Here is a 21,840-nt window from a genome sequence, read left to right as displayed (position 1 = left end):
CCTGATTATGCAATGGCTTCCTTGGCTTGGTAGAAGTCAGTGGAATATTACAGAATAAGCAAAAATATCTTAGAAGATGGAAGTACCATACTTATTTAGATTTTAAAATATGCATAGTAGATGGGATCAAGCCTTTGCAGCAATTATTTCAAATCATATGATATGTACATGCATAATTGAATTCTGCATATATGATGGAACCAGTTTAATAAAGTAATACCACCATCATAACGTAAAAAGCATCTAAAGCCCAGTGTAATTTCCCAAGGCTGCACAAACAAATGAATAATAATTCAACGCGTTAAATTGAACAATGCTTTGCCAAATTTAATTATGTTAAAAAATACTACACACAAGCAAACACAAACTGACAATAAACCATGAGATTCATCAAATAATCATAAATTATCTCACTGGGACTTTCCTTATTATTTCCTAATAAGGAAATAGCTTAAAGGTAAACTGTATCTTTCACTTGTGGCACAATCAAAAGAGTTATGGAGATAACAAACTTATATGAGTTAATCCTTAGGACATGATCATTTTAATATTCACTTTTATGAAATTCCCCAGCAGTGTGGCTGCTGGTCATCAAGACATCTGTTCCGTACCTTGTACAGAGCTTAAAGTGGGATTTGCCAAGTGGGGACACCTGCAGTTGTGTTCAGAATAATAGCAGTCTAACATGACTAACCAGAACAGTCAGTGTTTTTGGTATAAGTCATAATATTACATGGCAAATAATTTACCACTAGGTGTAGTAGAGTCAGAGAAATCAACAGACCCAACATTCATGAGATGAATGCACCTGAGTCGGTGTGTTAATTGAATAATTAAGTGAAAGGGGCATGTTCAAAATAATAGCAGTGTGGAGTCCAATCAGTGAGGTCATTCGTTATGTGAAGAGACAGGTGTCGTTCATGTGGTCCTTATTTAAGGATGAAGCCAGCACATGTTGTACATGAAATTCTCTCTGAAAACCTGAGAAAGATGCCTCGTGCCAGACATTGTTCAGAAGAACAGTGTGCTTTAATCAAAACGTTGATTGGAGAGGGGGAAACATACAATGAAGTGCAGAAAATGATAGGCTGCTCAACTAAAATGATGCTTTAAAATGTAAAGCCAAACTGGAGACACATGGAAGAAAACGGAAGACTACCTCAAATGGATGAAAAAATAGCCAGAATGTCAAAGACTCTGCCAACGATCAGCTCTGGGGAGATCAGAGACGGTCTGAAGTTACCTCTGAGTACTGTGACAATTAGAAGATGCGTGTGTGAGGCTAATCTATCTGCAAGAAGCCCCCGCAAAGTCCCACTGTTAACAAAAGACATGTGCTGAAGAGGATACAATTTGCCAAAAAACATATCGACTGGCCTAAAGAGAAATGGAGAAACATTTTGTGTACTGATGTAAGTAAGATTGTTCTTTTTGGGTCCAAGGGCCACAGACAGTTTATCAGACGAGCCCCAAACACTGACTTTAAGCCACAGTACACTCTGAAGATCGTGAAGCATGGTGTCGCAAGAATCATGATATGGGGCTGTTTCTCTTACTATGGTGGCGGGCCTATTTATCGCATACCAGGAATCATGGATCAATTTGCTTTTATCAAAATACTCAGTGTTGGGCAAGTAACTTTGAAAAAGTAATTAATTATAGTTACTATTTACTTCTTCAAAAAAGTAACTGAGTTAGTAACTGAATTACAAGATTCTAAAAGTAATTAATTACTTGAAAAGTGCTGTTAGCCATGTTACCCATCATCTTGATTGGATGGAGATGTGTTTCCAGCAAGCTGCAACTTCACTGTGTGTGAAGGGCTTTTGAGGAGACTGTCTGAGTTGACATTTGCCACGTTTGGAGTGGAATGGCAATGAAAGAGACAGTGGGGGATTGCACAGGACAAAGCTGAAGAGAAGAACTGCCACTGGACTGCTGAAGGGGGAGAGGAGACCACAGTGGAAGTAGGAACAGGTGAGGACACAGATGAATACTGTTATTTAGTGTGGGAAATCAAATTTGGGTTAGCGAATCTGGGAAAAAGGAAAACTGACTTAAGTGGGAAAATTGAGGAGGAGTCTGAAGCACTGCAAAAAGAGAAATGTATAGAACATCACACACACAAACAGAAAATGCATTAACCATACTAACACATACACATACAATGAAGCTCATGAAGACCAAACAGCATCTTAAGCATGTGTTTCTGTTTATCATCTTGTCCGGTTGACTTAGAGAGATGAAACGTGATACATAGACTAGTGAACTAGTATTATTTTGGGGGAAAGATGATTGAATTATAGTTGGGGAAAACAGAATGCTGATGAGGGGTCTTGAATGAGCGAGACTAATAGATTGTTACCCTCCTGAGATTAAGAGCATGCTTCATGATTTAACTAGGCCTTTCTTATTTTTTTACTTTCACAGTGCTATGAAAGTTTTGTTTGATAATCTCTGTCATTTAAGCAGATCTGCACGATTAGAACGGAAAGCGCTATACAACATGTTGTCGGGAAAACGGTCTCAAGTGAGCTTCTCCACATTAAAATGGGCTCTGGAGAAATCCACTTATTTGGGACACAATCAGATAGCGAGTCCCGGTCTAAAAGGATTCAGTGAGGTAACCCAGTCTAAATTCTTTCTTTTTCTTTTTCAAATGGCGTCATATTGCTGGCAGTAGAAACTTAAAGATTCCACTATCAACAATAAATAATAATAAAAATGGGGAACTGACTGGACTGACAAAGATGACTGAGTTGACTGACTTAACACCGGTATGAAAGATTGCACCTACCTCCACCCAGGTGTGACAAAGGGGTGGATGTATGTATGTGTGTGGAGGGGGAGATTTTAGGGTCACATTAGAGTTTGTGGGCCCTGCAGATTTAACCTTTGACTGCTACTTTTCTGGTTTACTGTTTTTTGTGTGAAGGAAACTGTGTTTTACTGGCTATGTGTTGGTTATACTATCACACTGTGCGTTGTTGGGAAAATGTTGAATGTTACAGTGGAGAAAATGTGTATACAGTGTGAGGCACATACTGTGTTAAAATCAGTGTTACTCCTTTTATGGCAGATTGTTAACTTTATGACCTTTTACAGCACCTCTGGAATCTGTTGACCTAGGCATGACCTCCAGGACGCTCCACGGCTAATGTTTTATTTCTCTCTAAGAGTGCTTGTGGAGGATTCAGCACAGAAGAAGTGACAATAGAGCAGATGTGCAGTGATTATAGAACATGTTGATGCTGGGCTCATTATCAGACCACCATTGAGCTCATATGGGTAAAAGAAGTGAGTGACAATACTTCAGGAAAGTCACTGATTACAGTAGTGTGGAATAAATACATGGGATGATCCATGATATGGGGCAAAATTATCAATAAGATGCCACAGAAATTATTTGTGCCACTCCAAAAAAATAATTTCTGTCCACTATAAAGGAGAACATCACAGCTTGATACCTGCAGGCCTGACCTGTTCTCTACCTGGAGACAGCAGTCACCTCATTGTTCTGACACACAACACAAAACTATCCACAACACTACACACTCCAAATATGCTAAACGTCACAAATCTCTCACATCTCAAAACTTGCTCTCTCTCTTTTTCTGCTGTCTTTCTTTCTCTTTCTCTCTCTCTCTCTCACTCCTAAAACTTTCCCCTCTTCCTAAACAACTGAAGAGGAAATGCCCTTGAAATGGGTGTTTCAACAAGACAACGACCCCAAACAAGTGAGCAGCATCTTTGTTTCAGACCAACAAAATTAATGTTATGCAGTGGCCAGCCCAATCCTCGGACCTTAATCCAGTAGAAAACTTGTGAGGTGACATCAAAAATGCTGTTTCTGAGGCAAAACCAAGAAATGCAGAGGAATTGTGGAAGGTTGTCAAATCATCCTGGGCTGGCATACGTGTTTACAGGTGCCAGCATGGTCGACTCCATGCTGCACAAATGTGAAGCAGTTCTCAAAAACAATGGTTATACAACTAAATATTAGTTTAGCAATTTACAGGAATGCTAAATCTTAACATTTTTTCAGTTTATTGAGTAAATATTTGAGTTTGTAATGAAAAATGCAGACATTGCTATTTTTTACAGCCCAATATCATGTTTTCCTTCATTTTCTGTAAATTAATTAAAATATTGATACCCTTTTTCTTCATGTTTTGATGTAAAATATAATGTGCTGTGTTCCCAATGAATAAATATTATAAGGATTTTGAGCTTTACTCACATTTTAAAACCACTGCTATTATTTTGAACACAACTGTAACTGCAGGACTATACTTATCTACTGCTTTAACTTCATGTTCTAGCTGCGATGCAGTCCAGCTACTGGAGGTGGCAATGGATGAGTTACAAAAGCGTACCAGAAACATCCCAGAAGCAGCTCTCTGGTCACGTCAAGCTGCAAGGAGCAGCTAAGGAAGGTCAGCAGTCAAAATGTTAAAGTTTCAAATTCTGTCAGATTTCGAAATGGAAAGCCCAAAGCACACTACACTGCTTTTGTGATTTGAAAATGTGCAAAAGACAGAAAAATAATTCCTTCAGGGATGAGTTATGCAACCAATGTATTCCTTGAGTAATGGAGGTCTTCTAGTTTTGTATTTGAAAATATGCAAGGATCCACTTGGGTCAGAGTGATGTAAATTTTATCAGAAGTCGGTAAATGCAAGGATGTGTCTGTATACTTGCTGATTTTTTGTTAGCTTGCAGAGACATTACACTATAACGAGACAAATATATATGTACCCTCTTTTAATATCTTTGCTTCAAATAGCAAAACTATCACAGGAATGACTACTTTATCTGTGGTGTCTGCAGCTGTCTGTTTGACCTTGTGCACAACTGAATGTAATACCACAACACTTTTCACTTTTACCCTTGATTGAACCTTATAGTTATGGTGCATACTGTATTCAGCTCTGTGCCATTTGAAATTACAAAGTGACTCCAGTTGTGCTCACTCCCCCTTTTTACTCATAGTTTTTTTTCATCATAAATTCACAGAAAAAAGCTCAGAAACAATGTGTTAATAGTTAGCTAGTAGGGTTGAGATGAGAAGGTAATAATATTTAAAAAGTAAGACAAAGTAATCCATGTAAGGATTTCTGTTAACAGTTATCACAATAAGATAAGATAAGATAAGATAGATAAGATAGAACTTTATTAATCCCTCGGGTGGGTTCCTCTGGGAAATTCGATTTCCAAAAAAGCACAGCACCGACAGAAGTTACAGAGTTATACACACACACATATATATAAATACAGAGACAATATAAATAAAATATACGAAGGGGATAAATAGAATAAATAGGAATAAAAATAAAAATAAAAATAAAAATAAAAATAAAAATAAAAAAAATGATAAGATCATTATCATTATTACAAACTAATAGGAAAAGCAGTAATTATTGTTATTAAATACGAGAGCAGAAAATAAACTCTGAAGGATTATATTATGTAAATGATGTTTGAACAATTTGTATTTGTTTTTTTAATGTTCCATTGGTGAATTCTCATGCTTTTATTTTGAAAAGGAAAGTGGCAGTAAAAAATACAATTTTTAATTAATTAATTGTAAATTGTATACTTGACATTATTCAGCCTGCATAGCTATGTATCCATTTTTAACTTCCCAGTAGTGTAATTTAAAGCAACTATAACATCTGATATTTGATTACAATAGTTGCATTTAGGAAATACAGGCATGTTTTTTTCTGGTAGAAGGTTTTCAGTCAAAGGAAATATGAAATGTACAGGAATGTTTAGTTTTGCCTTTGAATTCAGGATTACACATTATGTTAAGTGCAGAAGTAAATTTATATGTCATTTGATACACAAAGAGGTGTTTATGAGGTTTATAGAGCTAGTTATGTCCCCGTTTGGTGGTTACATGTTTTGATATTTACATGTTTACACATCTGAATGTTTACACATCCACTTTCAAAGCAGTAATAAGTATGTGTTGAATCTACTAGTGATGTGTCGGTCGAGAACAAAACGGCTCTTAGAGCCGGATCTTTGAAGTGAACAACGGAAGCCGGTTCCTTATTGGCAGTGTTTCTTTTTTCTTTCTCTCACTTTTTTCTGCTGCACGCCACACGTGAGCCTTGTGTTTGCACTGAGCAAAACAGGGAGGGGCTGTAGTTACACTCGCAGTAGCACAGGAACAGAGCAGGAGAGAAAGAGAGCCAAGGGCAACAACAAGAGACATCATCATCACATTAGAAAGGTAATGAAAATGAGTAACACCAAGACAGCAGCAAAATCTGGAACCATTTCAATTTTATTGACAATACAAAGGCAGAGTGTAGAGGCTGCAAGAGAAGGATATCATATAGAGCTGGCTCCACAAACTACCTGCACAAGCACCTGAGAACTGTCCACCCATCAGTGCAATGGGAAGATAAAATGCAGTCAATTGAGTGTGATATTAACCCTTTAAAACCGGTCGGAGCGGGCACGATCCGATTTGCATAATTATTTTTAAATCCCTGTAGAACTGGAACCATGTAAGCTAGTGCAATAAAGGTTTTTTTGCACATGAAACCGGAGGAGTAGTACTTACATCTTGTGCCATCAGCTTGCCCTAGGTCATGGCTTCCTTCCACTATAGCTTTGCAAAAATTGCATAAAAAGCACTTGCATCAACAAAAACACAATATTCCAGAAACACGCTTTGCTGATTCGATCAGCTGTTCGTAACACTTCCTACGCTGGAATAAACGTCAGCGTGAACCATGGCCGCCATTACCTGCCCGAAGCCGGAAGTGAGTCATTTTCACAGAAAATGTAGTTTGTTAGTTTTTTTTTTTTACCTTGAGGGCCTTGTAAGCCTATACTGGTGTTTTTAAAAGTTATGTTTGACTTCATGCTTTTCTGTATCGTTTGTTTCACTTTAAATTTGTTTAAAAGGAAAAAGCTAAAAATTGAAATAGTTAAAAGTAGAATTGTACACAGTTGGTTTTTGTATTTTATAATTTATTATAAAAAATTTTATTTGGAGTGAATAAATAAAAGCATATTTATACAATAAACATATTTAAATAAAAACACATTTTTTACATTAGTAATTCATTTTGTACATAATTTTATACTGTTGCTGATAATAAATTTATTAAAGCAACAAAACAACCTGAAGAGCCAGCTCTTTTTAGTGAGCCAAGCCGAAAGAGCCGGCTCTCTAAAAAGAACCGGAATCCCCATCACTAGAATCATTAGAATCTCCCTGCATTTATCCCAGTATAGGATTTCCTGACTTCTGAGTGGCCAGTGAAGTATCGTGAGGGCTGTGTACAGGAAGTGTTTTGTTGTTGTTGAGGTGTGCTGAGAGTAAAGGTGCTGCTAAGAAGGTTATCCGTCTCCATCTTGCTGTTATAATACTTTAGAGAGATTCCAAACCACAGCGAACCCCACAGTTATAACATATAAACTAACCATGTTTCAAGGTTGATTTAATGTAATGTAATGTAATTGAATTAGCTAAAAAGGCAGTATTTTTGCAGGCCTGATCTGTGGTTAATATAAAGAAACTACCAAGATTCCACGTAACAACCTTAAACACAATATTTACAATGTTACCTTCAAACAAAGAAGAATTCTGGGGGTATAGTAGGATTAATTCCGGCATCATAATATGGTAATAGCATCCTTATATGTTAAAGTAACAGCTAATATTACCTTATTATTATGAGGTTACCTCCAGAAGTCTGTTTATAAAAATTCTAATGCTGCTTCCTTTAGGTGTCATCACAGTGGATTATTTGCCTCCATCTCACTCTATCCCTAGCATCCTCTTCTGAAACACCCTCTGAATGTCACTAGCTTTACGGATGTTCACTACATCTGTAAAGCTCCTTTGAGGTATTTTTCCTTTTTTCCTCCTCACGGGCACCTCCATATTTCTTTGTCCAAGATAACCACTATCTGTCATCTGCACATATCCAAACCATCTTAATCTTGACTCTTTAAATTTATCTCCAAACCGCTATATGTATTTTTAACCCTGTCCATTCTGGTCACTGAAAATCTTAACATCTTCATAACATCCTGTTCTTTCAGCTGGTCCCGTCATCTCCAAATCCAACATCATTGCAGGGCTCACAGGCATCCTAAACCTTCCCTTCCATTCTTGCTGCGTACTTTCAATCACACAGCATCCCTCAGTCTCATCATCACAATCTCTAATTCTTGCACTTAACCTTCCCAGTCAGGTTCTTCTCATTAACATATATGTATTGTTTCTACTGACTTTCATTACTCTCTTCTGATCATACCTCCACCATCTCAAAGCTCTCTTCTACCTGTTCATTGCTTTCACTGTAAATCATAGTCCACAGAAACATCTGCCTGATTTCATCTGATAGCCTGTCCATCACTATTACAAACAAGAAGGGGCTCAGAGATTCCCTGATGTAATTCAAGACCACCTTGAAACCATCAGTCTTTCAAACCCTACACCTCGCTGCTGTCATATCCTCATACAAGTCCAGCAACATCCTCACATAAATCTCTGCCACTCCCGACTTCCTCACTTTATCTCTTGGCACTCTATTATATGCCACAAAGACACAGCACAAGTCTTTCTGATATTCTTTATACTTCTCCATTAACTTTCAACAACTTGTTCCCTTATCCTAATGGTACGACTCATCAACTCATCAGTTGCTACAGCTATGTATATGATTAATTCTATTATTTTTAATGAAGAGCTATTCAAGTAACTACTTCTGCTATTGCAACTTGCTAATCTGCCACAAACCATAAAGCATTTAAAGAAAATCTTTGATATTAACCATTAAAATTAGGGGTGGGTTTTTATAATCGATTTATCGATTAAAATCGATTCTTTAAAATCCTGAATCGATTTTTTAATATAAATTTATTTTGCCCGAAATGTCAGAATCTCAGGTGAAATCTCACAAAATTTCAACCACCACCAAACAGCTAAGACAGTAAATGAGAGCAGGAACACGGATTCTGCACAAAGACTTAAACACACAGCGCGACCCGCGGATCAGAATCAGTTAGATGTCGCCTTTCTCACGGTCGGGGCTGAAAGCCGACAGCTTGCTGATTCTGATCTGTCGGCGGGTCCGCGCTTTGTGTTCACGCCCTTTATGCACTGACTCTAAAGCTGTTAGTTTGATGTCTCTCCAAACAATATTGACCGAACCAGCAGCAAAAGAAGATCCAAACTATGCTTCACATAAACATTGTCATGTATTCACTCTGACTTTTACTGTTTTGCTTCGACCACGATGCACAGCTCTCTCTCTCTCTCTCTGTACTTCAAGAACAGTTTCCCGTCTAAAAATCTGTTTTCTTCATTATTCGCTTACTTGTTACGCACAAGACTACAGTTGTTTACAGCGCTGTCGGCCGACGTTTTTTTTTCTTTTTCGTTTTATATACTTCCGAAAAGAAAATCTAATTTCTGCTGTTCAATACTGAACAAATTTAAACTTTTTAAAATTATGCAAAATGCAAAATGCTTAGCCGTGTCTCTAATAAAACCGCTGTAACTTCAGATTACAATCATGTGTTGATTAATGGTTTTCTTTCGTTTTTGATGTACTGCAGAATATTTTTATAAAATCCCAGGCCAGGAAAATCACCTTCATGTTTTTCTGTGTTTTATCCTCAGCTACTTTGACACAAAGGCATCTGCTGTGATGCTCACACCTTTGATAAAGTCTTGCGTGTGTCAGCTTCCTTTTTATAGATACAAAAATATGTAAATGTTCTGATCTGAATTATGATATTTCTGTCAAAATTTCCCAGATTCAAATTGAATAGAATCGAATTAAATCGAATCGTGGATCGAATCGATTCGGGTCTTTGTGAATCGGAATTGAATCGATTCTAGAAATCAGTGACGATACCCAGCCCTAATTAAAATATATAAACCTAATTTTAGCATTAAGCCTAAATCAAACATTCCATAAACATACCATGTATAGGAGAGTAGTCTGCAGAACATGCACATTGACACAGGCAGAGCATAAACAAAATGACAGCTTAGTAGAAATGGTGATGAAAGCTCTAATATAAACAGAAGCAGAGAAAATCTCTTAAGATGTGGGCTTAGGTGGGATGAGGACTGTTGGAAATGAGAGCAGACATTACAAAACCATGAGCTGATGGAGATGAAAACGTATTGATTGTTTTGCCTGCAGACCAGATTAAATCTAGTGCTTGTGTATCGAAATTATTAAAAGAGTCTGTACTTATTTCACATGAGCATAAAATCAATAACCATTTCAGGCAAGCTCTGTTAACATATCCTGTCTTTTGAAGCCAAAATTTCCCTGGAGAATTTCTTTAATGCCATAATGTTGGCTCTCTTTCAAGTAAAGTGTTTTGAGGGTCTGGATGCATCAAAACATAAAACTTTGTAGTGCTGATAATATCAGAGGTGTTTTCTATAGAGCTATCTCTCTTCTTGAATTTCAGTCTGTGTGAAAAATTATGAATTAACAAGTTGGTTTGAATGTAATAAAGCCGTGAAGGACATATAATGCACCTCTCATTACATGCAATAGGAACATTACAAAGATAGCAAAGATAATATAAGAAAGAAGATTGTCTGTCAATGAAAGATGACAGGCTTACAGCTCTCTTTGAAGTGGCTGCTTCCGCTACTCATTACAAAAAGATGGACAGGCAGACAGACACAAAGACAAAAGTCCTGTAGACAGTGGATGTGTCTATATTATTAAGGCAGGTCTAGTAGTAGTCGGGTGCATTATAGACTTTTGCCTTACTGCATCTTCAATTCAAGCTGGGGGGATTGGAAATGTTCTATTCATACACACTAGTGTGATAATGCCACTCATCTCCCACAGCACACTGAAGCAGCGAACATCGTGTCCTATAAAAATCACTGTAAAGTCACTGTCCTCTTGGAATCATTTTTAAATGTGGGAACTTCATCTTGTTAGAAACATTCCTTTGCAAAAGGTAGACAGTGTCAAGGAAGGGATCCTTTCAGTTGGATGAAATGTTAAGCCTGATTTAACTGTCAGCGGTGTATATTTGGCACTATGGGTCTTAACTGGATAACAAAATAGATTCACACTGCCACCAGCAGCCTAGCTAATTGTGCAAGCAAAGTGAATAAGTTGAATTTTAAGGGTGAAAAAAGATTCTTGTGTAACCTTTCTAAATTAAAGGACCCAATGCCATGTATGCATTTTATATTTTCCAAGGGTTTACATGTTCTACTCTGTGCCACTGTGGTCCATTTTAGGTCTTATGTTGGTCACAGGTGCTCAGGGTGAACCTGCTCTCCCCTGTGAAAAAACCTGCCATTCATGGTGCCAGACAGACCACCCTCATGAAGTCTGCTACAGATTGTTTGGTCAGACATATGCACACCAGTGGCCTGCTGGAGGTCATTTTGTAGGCTGCTGGAAGTGCTCATTCTGTTTCTACTTGCACAAAGGAGCATATCCCTACTGATGGGATAAGGGCCTTCCACCACCTTGTCCAGCTCTCCTAGAGTAACGGCTTGTCTCTTAGAATCTCCTCCATGATGACTATGCTAGAGACACAATACACCTTCAGTGGCATTGGCAGATATTGATCCACCATCTTGAAGAAGTTGGAATACCCGTGCAGCCTCTGTTGCAGTCAGTTGTTCGTAGTTCCCATTGACACCCCTCTAGTGCAACCGTTGTTAATTTCATGGCAGCACAAGAACAAGCTACAACCAGGTGAAAATATGTCATTGAGACAATCGAGCACAGAACAGCTTGGTGCAAGATGCCAGCAGGCATGGCATACATGGATCAAGATAACCAAGAGGCTGGCATAGTGAACATCTGTGCCAAAAGAGGATGAAGGGGTGTAGTGACAGATACCAAGTGATAGCAATATCAGGAAAAACGAGCACAGGAACCTCAAGAAATAACAAGAAAAGAGAGAGGAGGGAGAGAAGATGCAGAAGGTGAAGGCAGCAGTGGTCCACGTGGTAATCTGAACACTCGGGGTACTGATGACTGACTGGGTGAGTGGCTCCAGCAAATTATCAGGGCTGTCCTTTGTTACAGATTCTATTCATAGTTTTCATGGACAGAATTTTTAGCCATAGGCAGGTTAAACTTTTGTACTCTCAGAATCTTATCTCTGTTTTTTGCAGAGGATATTGTTCTGTTGGTTTCATCAGGTTTCATCAGGTTTTTCACATTAGTTTTAGATGAGACCCAAATGACAGAAAATAGGTTCAGTCTACCAAGCTGGCATTTTTCACACGACATCATTTAAATTGTTACATTTTACATGTTGTTGGGTCTACCTTACTATATAAAGAGCCTTGAGGTGACTGTTGTTGTGATTTGGTGCTGTATAAATAAAGTTGAATTGAATTGAATAGATAAGCTATAGTCAGTTAACCTAACTTAAAAAAAAAAACACTGAATAATGTGAATGCACTGAGAAACAAGTTTTCACACACATGTTTGACAAGTTAGATAATTGATCCTGAAAGAAGAAAATGAGCCCCCAAAATGATCAAAATCTCAGGACTCTGATATTCTTCACTGACTGCCCCAAGTCTTTCCCTGAGAACAGGGACCAGTTCAGATCTGAAGTTTCTTTTGTTGTTGTTTCCATTGTTGTTACTCAACTGCTTGCAGTTACATCACTTAAAAACAACACGTAAACTATTATTTTTATCATGCAGTCAATAGTAAGTTAATAAAAGCTAGTAAAAGAATCTAATCTAACGTTTGCAATTAATGTTAACTTGTTAGCCTAGCTGCTAACTACAGATGCTTAATGTGTTATCACAGTCCCTGGAAGCATTTCTCTTTTTTGTAATTACCATCTAACATAATATTCAAGTCCCTAAAAACACTATGAAAAAATACATTTTACGTTTGTCAATGTTTAACCAAAGGAACTGGTTAAACATTGTACCTGTCTGTAAGCTTTATGCTTTATTTTTATATGACTCACCATCTGAAGTAGTACACATGTCCCTGGGGTAATGCATATGTTGAGAGCTTAACAAGTGATCCAGAACAAAGGCAAGACTTCTTCGTCACAAGAGACAAACGTGGTGTTTTACTTGCAGAGCTGTCTGCTTATGCGGACAGAGGAATACTTAGCACTAAGGATCCACTAATGCACAGTCAGTCCCCCAGGAGCTTCTATCAGACGGTCGCTGTCTGCTCAGTGCGCTGTTGTCATTGGCTCATCACATCCCATCACAGCCCATTTGCCTCTCAGTTAATCCAGTGCTCCAAACCCTTCTAAGTCTTTACATTCTCAGCATGGGAAAATAGATGCATTGGCTAAACATGCCAGCACAGTCTTCTGTAACAGAGGTAATCATCCAGAACATTAAACAGCACTGCACAAAAAGACATTAGTATTTATTGTCTTCTACCTCAAAAAAGCTTTGAATGCTCATAAAAAAAGCCACTGTGCAGTAGCAAAAAAATTGCTGGATATGGAAAGAGTTTCAAGACACAAGCCTGAGGAAGGAGGTGCATGCTGGGAATGTAAATGCATTACAGTCCGTACATCTTAGAAGCTTCTTGGGTTACATTTCAGGGAAACTTTAGCGAAATACTGTCTGAATTTGTTGCCTCAGTCAGATTTGAATTTCTATACCATAGATCCCACTTTACATGGTTAGTGAGTTTCCTGAACTTAAAGATTTAAATCCCCATACTGTCATCATTTTAACAACCTTGGCTCACCTGACTTTCCAATTGATTCCTACTGGTGCAGTTTAAAACAGATTGGCAAGGGAAATTGCAACGCAAACATGAGAAATGTACTCTGTTCAAGCTGCCTGGCTGTCATCCATTCCACTCCACCTATAAAAATCACCTCAGCATAAACAAATTTGCCCAAATATCCTCTGGCCACTACTTTCATACATCTAGACAATCTAATTATCAGTGCCATTACCTCCACTTTATTGTAATGGAGCTAATGTTGTGACAAGTTGTTTAAAATGCCAGTTTTCATGTACCCGGCAATAGCTGTGTCTCATCAGTCTGTTTGTTGTCTCCATCAACTGTTTTCCTTCTGTCCACACCTAAAGTGGGCCCACTGCTTTTGTTTCAGCTCATTAGCTACTATAGTTTCCATATATTTCACAGTGGAATGTATACCTTAAGTGCATACTTCAGCACAGAATTGCCAGTGTGAAGGCACTAACTTTTGCTGTTTCTGCTGATGAGTCACAAGTCATGGCTCCTATTGCCCATTATGGCAGTTGTGAATGTGAGCAGTGGGGATCATAAAAAGATAAAAGATAATGTGAAAAAGCTGAAATGAGTGTTGTGCCTCAAACTTGTTTAAACAATAATGCATACTGTGATGTTGTTGTGCCACATAAATGAGTCAAACGCTCTTAAAATTCTCTGTAAGCACCTACTAATTTGTAATTATATATAATTTAGTCGCTTATGAGTCCCTATTTCTTTTAGTAGAAATTGAATAGTCTTTTTTATTCTTTTTCCCTTATGTGATGTAATACAGCTGTGCATTGCATCACACAGGTGTTGCCTTGAACTGTGATTCACATTTACTAAAGTCCTGTTGCACTACTGATGCATGTGGCCACGTCCATCAGGGTATCTTAATAAAGGTATGTGTCAAGAGTGGGAGTAGAGGATATATCTTGCTTTTGGAAGCTATCCAATCCCAATGATGAGTCCAGTGACGGACAGTCAGTATTACTGCAGGAAAGAAGCATTTTTTTTTTTTTATCCATCTCATGCCAAGACTAGTAGAGCCTCTACTCCTCCATATTCAAAAGGAGCCAGGTGAGATGATTCAGACAATCAGGTTTTAACAATCAGGTTTTTTCCCCCAGATTGTTCCCCCTAAACGTGCATGCTCCTGGGGGGATACCAAGGCATTCCGAAGCCAGGTTAGAATTATAGTTTCCAGGTTATACTGGGTCTTCCCCTGGGCCTTCTCTTGGTTGGATATGCCTGGAACACCTCATCTAGAAGGTGCCTTGGAGCCATCATGGTCTGCCTTGGACCGTAACAGATGAGTTTCCTTTTGCTAAGAACCTTAGCCAACATGTGTGATGTATAGGAGATGGAAATTGAGAAAGTTGTTAATAACTGCTTTAGAACATTAGCAAGGAATGTGCTGACAAAAGTGGTGACGGGAGCTCTTACCAGCTCCAGTCTAATAAAACAGACAAGTTGAGCAGGTCCAAGCTCAGCAGCACTTTTGAATTTGCATCTATAGGAACCTCTAAATGCTATTTTCTCTCTGTAGAGTTTGACCATTAACCATGTCTGTTCAATCCTTTAAATTCAGCTACTTTTCATTTTGTTTTAAATTATTAGTATATTTCAAAATACATATTACACACATACATACATAATATATTTTTTATCATCAACATACAGAACAACTGATTTTGTAATAGATATTTCCTCCTCACAAGACTCCCACTACAAAATTGGTGATTTTTCATGCTGGTGCCTACTTTATTTGTTACTCTGCGACATTTTATGTAAAAACATGTTTGTATTTATGCCTGATTCTAGTTTCAGTATATTTGCCAATGGTGTGCTTACGCTTGATTCATAAATCTTGAAGATCCTAAAACCTTTCCATGCTCTTGAGGCTGGAACACACAGCAAACTGTCTGGCAAGTTTTCATGTGCGGTATTGATGTGCCAGCTTACAGGAGTAAGACAAACTGTGCAACTGCTGTAGGGTTCAGATATCAGCTCATGCTACCAGTAGTAACACTGAACCCAGACAAATGCAAATAGTGAAAAAACAGTCAGGAAAAGATGAGGATGGAACAATTGTTAGTGTCCTCCACCTGTAAAACCGTTCCCTGTTTTGAGGGTTGTCTTGTCGTTGCCCCCTAGTACACCTGTGGTTAATTTCATTACCAAAGCAGCTGAAACTGATTAAAAACCTCGTTTGCTACTTAACTGACCAGATCAATATCCTGAAAGTTTAATTGACTTTTTCTTTTCAGCACTGCAGTAATATCAATAATAGAACAACACAGAAAGACAGTCATATGAAGGTCTTCTGTAAAACTGGCATGAGCTACAGTGTATGACTTCTAATCATTAGTGTCATCTTCATCCCGACTAACCCTTGTAATTATCTTTTCACAGACAGTGTTGCTAACTGTACAGCTCAAAATGGATTCATCCGGAAATATAATTTCACACATGGGCCCAAAGGTATACAGTCTCTTTAAATGTTATTTCTAATGTATATCTTTTTAAAGATCTGGGAGCCTCTAAGGATATCTGATGTAAAACATTTCTGCTGAATATTCAGTCTATTTGTCTAGAACTGAGATGACCTGCGGCACCAATAGTTAAGACTTAAGTATTGAGGTACTGAGCAATTCAGTGTAAAATAAGGAGAGAAGCAGGTGTGGTTAACTACATTTAAATATGTGGAAAATTCACAGATGGAAAGTTTCTACTGAGCATATCAGGAATCCTTGTGGCATTCAGCAGAAATAAAATAACCGGAGACAGCCTATCAGCTGATCCTTTCAGGAAAGTAAAGTAAGGACATGAGAGGCTGCGGTATTAAAAGTACCAATAGATTGATTCTCGCAAAGCGTTAATGTTCTGAACATACCTTATATTTTGCTTCAAATTGTCTTAGTCAAAGCAGGAAATGGGTTATTCAAAGTACATCAGAGGCAGAATGGGGGACGATATCACTGTGAGTGGGGACACATATGGCAATGCTGAATATCATTTCTTGTTATCTGAGACGCTCTGTCATTCCTTATCATTTAAAGGGCTGCTCTAATCATGTGACACCCTGGTGGAGAAGCTTTTCCAGTCACCTGTCTGTTTTTCCATCATCATCCACCATACACTGTACTATCTCAGCTTCTCACAATGCATTCAAATCAAATGCTAGTATGTATTTGTAGCTCAGGTGCTCCACGTCCACTACTAATTAGCAGGTTGGTGGTTTGATCCCTGGCTGCGCCAGTCTACATGTCAAGTTATCTTGGGGGAGATACTAACCCCTAGTTGCGTTTTGATGCATCCATCGGAGCATGAATGTGTGGCAATGTTAAAGAGAAAGCACTTAAGCACAGAAAAAGGTGCCTATGTGAATGGGTGAATGAGGCATGTTGTATAAAGTGCTTTAAGTGATCTGAGAAAGTAGAAAAGGGCTATAGAGGAATCAGGTGATTTACCATTTGCATCTCCAAAAATTTTAATATTCTGAAAAATGTTTCATAACCTAATTTAAAAAGGCAAACTTTCAGATATTACATATTAAATACATTTTTATTTTATTTTCAGTGGGAGAAACAGTTTGTCACTTATCAAAGTGACTTCTTCCGTCTCAGCTAATTGCAGGTTTCCCCTAACCTTATAAACTGGCACCACTGACTAAAAATGGGCTGTGAGGTCAGCTTGACGATTAGTGCAAATGCAAATTGTCATGACCATCAATCAATGGCTCTGTGTTTTTTCAAAAACGCTCTTTTACTGAAGGAAAATTTTTTCACAACTTTTTTTTATTTAGTATTGTGTTTTGAGGAGAATATCAACTGTAAGTGAAAAATAGTTTCCAAAAACTAACTGTGTGGGAGCATCTGAGAACCTTTAGGCCTTTACTTCAGGCTGTACATAGTCCCCACTCAGGACTGGATTCTATCTCAATATAAGAGAAGTGGCAATATATAGAACAGTAGAATATGATTCACAGTGGTGGTTAGGTTAGGCCTCTTGCCTCATAGCAAAAGCCCTAGCTTCAAATCCAGCCTCGGGCCTTTCTGTGTGTTGTTCTGTAGTGTTTTCTCTAAGTATTCCAGCTTCCTCCCACAGTTCCAAAGTCATGCATGGGGTTAGCTTCATTTGTTACTGTAAATGAAGAATTAAGAGCCTGCAGCCACCAAACCAGTCACCTTCAACCACTTGACTGTGCCTAGAAATTCTGTTCATTAAAAGTCAACATCAGTGAGTCTGATTCATTGCCAGTAATGCAGACTTAGCTCTCACAATGGTACAGGAACCAGATAACTTGTAACAACAGGCCCGATATCCTGTACTACCCCGGGGGATGCAGGAGGGACCAGATCCAAATATTGCAAACTGTAAACTGGCAAACTCCCATGTACCCTGAAATATCCTCAACAGGATAAAGAGCTGATCCTGGAACACCACAACTAGGGTGAAAACACCATAGTTCATCCAGAAGCTAAAGTTTGAATGACAGATGAACTCCTCACCAGCACTTTGGAATAGACCTTTTGAGAGAGGCTGAGAAGAGTGATTCCACTGAAGTTGGAACACCTTTAATTCAATTCAATTCAATTTTATCAGAGGCAGTGGCCCCAATTTTGCAGAGGCAAGTGAACCATGACAACCCTAAAACATCTAGAACCTTGGAATCTCATCCACCCCAGGAACCTTTCCTCTAAGGAGCCAGCTTGATGACCACCCCCAGTGATGCGTAAATCATTCCCTTCATCCCCAGACTCTGCTTCCACTACAGAAGCTGTGTCATTGATTGAGGAAATCTGCAGAGTTGGCATCAACAATTATGAAAATGTAGTATTTAATAATAATAACATGTATTTAAGTGTGCAATAGTTGCATGCATTGCAATAAACTCTAAATTTAATTGAAACTCTAGGTGTTTTCCCACATTCTTCACAACTAATATGTTTTAGGCAATACTTTTTTCCACTTGATATCAAATCAAATCATTGATATTGACCAGTAATACATGAAAAATAGGTAAAACTATTCAATAACACTTCATTTAAATATCATTAAATTGGAAGTAGGGTACACAGAAGAGTGCCTCACTATTGGTGGTGGTAAAACCTAATTTTAAAAAATAATTAGTTGCTAGATTCATTTGAATAGGCATCAAACACAGAGCCATGCCAGTCTCTCATAAACAAGTCCAGATGACAGACTTTTTAGTATTTTGTTGACTGTCGGCTTCTCTTTCTCTGTTCTTGTGCACTTGTTTGTTTTGAGGTCTGACACGCGCCCCGGCTTTTACAGTGTGTTATGGAATGTAATTCTGTTTAATTAGAGATACCGGGCTGTGTGCCCTCGTGCAGAGAGAAGTGATTAACCACTGTCTTTGTTTAAATATAATCCTGTCAATCACCACATCCATTGTCTGGGTGCTAATATGTATTTCATTGTTCAGCAAACACGATTTCCCCAAAAAGTAAGATGAAGGATTAAAAATAATGAACTGTTTGCCTGTTCATCTGCATCTTGTGTTACGTTGAAGTGAATGGCTTAAGGAAAAACACTGATCAGTGCTTTGTGTCTATTAAGATGTCTTGAGTAGGACAGTGTGCGTGTAGGACAGATTTAATAAAAAATTGAGTGATAGATCACCACATTTGTTCCAAAACTGTTTCCATGTATAAATGCAGCTTTATGCGTCTGTGAATTCAATAATTTTCTGTAGCAGTCAAATCCATCCATATTCCCTGTATTTATTATATAGTTATGTTTATATCCTTTTACATCTATTGATTGATCCATTTTCTCAGCATCTATTAATTGTCTGTTAAATTCAGCAATTTTCCAAAACATTTCTATTTCATACATCCATTTCTCTATAAATCTTTTAGCCTTGTTATACTTACATGTAAATGGTAAGGGGGCTGTTTCTTATATAACACATTTCTACTCAAGCTGAGTAAGTGCTTTCAACTGTAAGTTGTATTCACACACATTCACTGTCTTCCTCACAGATACGATGATATGCAGTCTGGAGGAGTCAGGAATGGATGCATCAACCTTCTGATTGGTAGACAAATGAGACAAAAGCCAAAGCAGCCTCACAGTATTTACACTGTATGCTTTATTTCCCTTTCTGCTCCATCCATTCAACATTTTCCATTAATCTATATGTCCCTTCAACAATATTCTATAACAATATACTAATGTTATGCACATTTTAAGAGATGGGACATAACGCATAATCCGATTTCGTTTTTTCAAGTATGAGTAAAGGGTAAAGTAAGGTATTACACTTGCAAAAAAGTAATTAGATTACTTTTACTTTCCTGTAAGCATGCTGCATTACTACCAGTGATGGAAATAACTTCGTCACAAGTAACGCCTTACTTACATGCGTTACTTTTTTCAGAAACGAATAATCTAATTAATTACTATTTCTATCGTTACAACGCTGTTACCGTTACTAACAAGAAAATGCGGTGCGGCTGCGTTACTATTTTTCAACAAACAGACGGTTGAAGCTGTGTTCAGCTTATCGCATCTTATATCAGTTGCATGGAAGTAGCTGTAAGTAATCTGGGCGCTACATGTTTAAGCAGCTGCGCGCGTTCCCGCGGGTGGCAATCACTTTCTGGCAGACGATCGTTTTTTGGCACAACACCTGTAGCTAGGTGGCAAAACAATCACATGAGTGCTGCTGTATGACTGAGGAAGAATAAAGTAGTTGTGATAAGCTAATCACATGACCACTTCAAGATGACAAAGCAACAAGGTGACATATACCAGTTTTTAAATTGTGTTGATTGGCCACGTAAAACCAGAGTCATGATAAACAATATATATGCAGCGTTTTTTCGTGAATAGTTTCATCACGTTTAATGTCTGGGGACAGCGCTAGCAAGCACTCTCTGCTTATGACCAACAATAAAAAAACAAAGCAAAAAAAACAGCACTTTCGTGTTGGTGGAAAAATACACCATGTCGACGAATCAAAAATGATATGGCAACACAACATTTAGTTGTTTAGGGAAGAGGGGAAGTTTTAGGAGTGATGGCGATTTTATTTGATGGATTATTCATAAAAAATAGAATTGGGCTGAAAAGTCTATTGCTTTATTACCTATTCAGGTTGTGTATCATGTTTTTAAAAGTAATTAAGTAAGAAAGTAACTAATTACCTTTGAAAACAAGTAAAGTAATAGGATTACTTTCTTGGAGAAGTAATAAGTAATTAGTAAGTAATTACTATTTTCAAGTAACTTGACCAACACTGCTATCGAGTCATCCATCCGTTTGTCTATAACAAACCGTATACCTATGCATGCATTTCTAAAAGAAATCTTACAATTCCATTAAAGATTGTGTCACAAAACGATAACAAGAGAGAATGTGTGTCAGTATACACACTTTTTTTTTTTTTTTGTAATTTGTGTAACATGCAGATTGAACTAATTTGAACTGGTAAATGTTCAAATTTGCGGAATGTCTTTATTGAAGGCTTTGTTAAGATTGTGTCTGTAAACGTTGGTTCCTTAAGCACCACCTTGTAAGAGTAGTGCTCAAAGAACAAACTCCTCTCTGAGCCTGATCCATCTCCTAATCAGTGTAATCAATGCAGTATAATTAGTTTATGATTGTATTGGTTTTTTTTCATATGAAATTACAAAAATGCATGTGAAGAAATATGGCGTAATAAGCACACATACTGATATCGCTACTGTAGTGGTATCAATCAGATGTTCTGAATCAATACACAGGATTTGCTCACTTCTGTCAGCTTCACTTTATAACATAAATTCCAGGAAGGCATTCTGACAATTTAAGGATTTTTAGTAGGAGTTAAAATATAATTTGGCTTTGGTCTTTTTCATTTTGTTCTTTGTGTTGTTTCTGAATACATTTTGCAGTGTGGTTGGACACACTGTCCTGCTTCAAGAGGCTCTGCAGTTAGAGAATGCCAGGGTACTTAATTTGAATAAGTTTATCCGAGTGTTATTCATGTCACCTGTGAGGAATTTTGATGTTGTGGCTACTTAGTTCATTGTGAATGGAAAAGCAAAAGTTGCATTTAGAGTGCCTTGCTTGACGTTTAATTGCAAATTAAGTATTCATGTTACGTATTTTC

Source organism: Maylandia zebra, linkage group LG22 (assembly GCF_041146795.1).
Source record: "Maylandia zebra isolate NMK-2024a linkage group LG22, Mzebra_GT3a, whole genome shotgun sequence".
Taxonomy (NCBI): domain Eukaryota; kingdom Metazoa; phylum Chordata; class Actinopteri; order Cichliformes; family Cichlidae; genus Maylandia; species Maylandia zebra.
The sequence above is the reverse complement of the archived record's forward strand: the minus strand, read 5'-3'. Positions refer to the sequence as shown.